Genomic DNA, 3,951 nt, shown 5'->3' on the forward strand with positions numbered 1-3,951 from the left:
TGCGAGACTTCCGACTTTTGTTACCCATTTCTCTCTTCTGTCTCACTTTTACTTCCCGTTTAGCATCCCGAGACGACCCCGACACCCTGGTTTCATACCCCAGCCCCGACGAAGTTCCTAAGCCCCGAGGTTCCCGAGAATCTCGCCACTTCTCGGTCGAAGTGCCGCCCAATAAAAAGCTCGTTTTCTTCGAATCATCACACTTTCCAGGTGAGTTCATACCCCTATTTTTTCACATCTTTTTCATATTTTAGGGGGGGGGGGGGGGGGGGGGAATACAAGTGCAATACGAGAAAACATATCGTTTTAAATACAACATCTAGATTTTTAAATACTTCGATATCAACATTTTACTTTGCATGAAATGTTAGTATTTCATAGAGTTACTATCACCAAATGGAACACAATTTCGGAAAAACTATAATGGGTATAGTTTGTGGGTTATTCATTACATTCTTACGTAAACATTGTGAAAATGAAATACTTTCATCTGCATGAAATATAGACTTTCTTTTTTGTAAATCTATTTATACTAAGTATTGTGAGATATTCAACTTCGACGTACTCTCAAGTATGCATTTCAAGTCCTGTATTATAAACCATAATCTCTTGGAGGGAGAGCGTGATACTTGTGTATAGATCTATACGGGATTGACAATCCTGCACCTAAACTGTTAGCTACAGTTAGACCGACAGGTCTGGGATGACAAACGTCATAACAGTACAACCCCTGAAGAACATTGTTACAGGCAGTCTGTGTCAATAGCATGGTTATAAAACTCACACGGAAGTATAAAATAAGTTTTATTTACGAGATTCTTGAATGCATTCGGTATATACACTATTTTGAGTATAAATTTACCTTCATCATTTGAGCATGAAAGATACTAATGCCCTCTAGCTTTTGGGACTTTTTCAAAATATATGTAGAAAATATTGGATTTTCTGGAAACCATATTCACCTATTTTTACTAAAAGACATACAACTTTCAGTACAAAAACACTTATGAAGTCACCAACTTTATTGTTGACACTTTTTCGAAACTACTTGTATTTCTCAGGGAATCAGTAATACAGGTAACCATCAGGTTTTGGAGAAGGAACGCTAAGGTGTCTATTATCAAAACATTTTAAGTCATCATAATTGTAATATTCTTTTGAAACATTTATTACGCAACAATGTAAGTTTTTGTTATATATATGATGGTTGTGTTTACTTTCTTTACAATATTCAACTGTTATGATACTACGTGAAGTCACCCACCCCCGAATGTTTCTGCCATTCTGGTTTGGAGGTGTGACAATAACCTTCTTTAATTTTGCAACTTTGGATGGTGGGCAGAATTATTGAATGAATTATTCGCGCATCTGTGCCCATGTTGTGATCGTTCTCGGTGGAAGTGCCTTTAATCAATCCTTAGCCACTCCTTTGAAGGTGACCAAAAGCATTCTTAACAACACTGTTTCTCGTGGTACGTTTGGAATATTGAAATAATCCGCAATCTCATTAACTCCGTCAATGTGCTTGTAGGTATCTTCATGGTCTTTCTCATAGAATGGGATACTGTATAGCGCATAAAGAGTGTGCCCCTTGAGTTTGAAGTTGGCGGTGGGGGGAATTTTGGGTTGTACAAGGCCCGGACTGGTGTCATCACAAATTCGCTCTTGTATGCCTCCATTGTCATCTCCGTTATGTTGGGCATCTTGTCTTCCCTTTCGTCTTCACTTTCTTCTTTGCTACCTTTTTCAGAATCTGAGGTCTTAGAAAAAAAACATGTAAAAATGAACTAAAAATAAAATAAGAGCAAGATTGTAGTTCTCAAGTCGTGAGTATATATGCTCACATCGTCAGTTCAGAAATTTATAAAATTTAATTAATGCAAAAAAATAAATATTTGCGGATTTTACCCGAAAAAAGGATTGATTAACCTAAAACAATTAAACTAACAACTAAAATAGTCAATCCTCGACAACAGTCCCAAAAACTTGATGTGCACAAATTATACCAATATAGCTTTACATTTATAAACATAGTTACTTATCTAATAATGCACATATAAGCAGTATACCTAGTCAATTTATAGTATAGTAAAATAAGTTGGGTATCAAACACAGGGAACAAATTCAGTATACTAAAATAATTACTAAATATTAATCTAAAAATAATAAATAAAGAAGGAGTTTTATCTGGTTTTGCAAGTTCAGATTAACTTAAAACTAAAAAAAACACTTAACTAAGAACGATTATTATCAAGATATTAAAAGCACTTTCATTTTGTTTAGAATCCACCTTTCTCCTATGGTTAGTTCTTATTCATGGATTAATAAAGTTGGTTACTAAAATAGATATTATTAGCAATCTTGATCAAATCTCTTAATATATTCCTCAATTCATGAACTACTATGTAATGATTATACACAAGCAAACACAAAATTTATTATTAATGATAATTTAGCTATGTAAAATATATCTAAGGTAAATATTTATGATCAAGAATATTTACCAAACACAATTATGATGAAATCATGTTCTCTGACACAGTTAAAGTTGTTGTCTTTATTACCTAATCTAAGATTTGACGAATCCTAGTTCTAATATTTTAATGATCATAAACTACTAGGTGATCAAGCTCATGTAATCTAAATCGATAATTTAAGTACACTTAACTTGAATGTAAGCAACAAAGATTAAATCTTTAACATGCAAGGAATCAATAATCAGACCAAACTTAATCCAACTTCAAATAATTATAATCCATAAAATTAAGAAACTAACTCATAGTTCTTGGTTTCATCTAACTAAACGAAAGTCTACTAAATCTGCTACTCATGGCAGTAATCATACACAAAAACACAATATGAATAAAGCTAAACATGATCAAACCAAATGTGTAATGTGTTATCTTGACTGGATCTTCAAATCTCTTAACTTTAAGTGAATTCTTCCTCTAATAGTTGAATCTCGCAAGGTTTTGGCTTCTGATTTTGACTAACTCTCCAGAACAATTAATCCAACTCCCCAAATCGAATATGGCAAAGGCTATTTATAGTTTCCTTAAAAATGTCTCTCACGTCGTGAGCATTAACACCTCACGTTGTGAGCAGCATATAAATCATGTCTGACAAGGAATTTGGCGTCCGCGTATTGATCTTCTATAACCTTTGACTTCTCATGTGGTAAGGCTATGAGGCTCCCTTCGTGAGTTCCCTTCATACGTAAACTATCGAGGATTACCTAATAACCACATCGTGTTACTCCATTTCCACGCTGTGAGAAGTGTAATTTCTTGATTCTTTTCCTTTTTAAGCTTCCATTAAGCTCCAAACTTAGCTCCGATCCTTCCAGGTTCAAATATTCGTCATTTCAACTCCTTTTTTCTCAAGAATTTCCTATTTAGCTACAAAATATAATTTAACTCAATAAGTATCAAATATATTTACATCTAACCAAAATATAACTTAAAATATATTAAAATAATGCCTATATATATATATATATATATATATATATATATATATATATATATGGAAATATCACCACCCAGTGGTCACGTCATGGCATAATGAAGAGAACATATTCGCAGATCAGGCCATCGTCATGTCGTGGCGACCAAAGTGTCACATCATGAGGAACGCTTCAGATAGACTAATGCCACAAGTTCTTAATCCTTTAAGCAATGCAAAGAAACCTTCCAGAAGGCCTTCTATATCTCAAAATACCATAAAAATTGTAGCTTTTGACATGCATGTCCAATGCATGTCTCAAACACAAGCTAGGTTAAAATGGTGTAAAATAGGGTCAAGATCTCATGCAAGAGTTCAAAACTCTATCAAAATTCAGATCCATCACTTCTAACTACAAAGGGACTTTAGGGATCCATAAATTTGGCAACTTTATGCAACTCCAACACTCCAATTAGCCTAAAAATTGAAGAAAAGCACATGAAAACC

Source organism: Lactuca sativa, chromosome 5, assembly GCF_002870075.4.
Source record: "Lactuca sativa cultivar Salinas chromosome 5, Lsat_Salinas_v11, whole genome shotgun sequence".
Taxonomy (NCBI): Eukaryota; Viridiplantae; Streptophyta; class Magnoliopsida; order Asterales; family Asteraceae; genus Lactuca; species Lactuca sativa.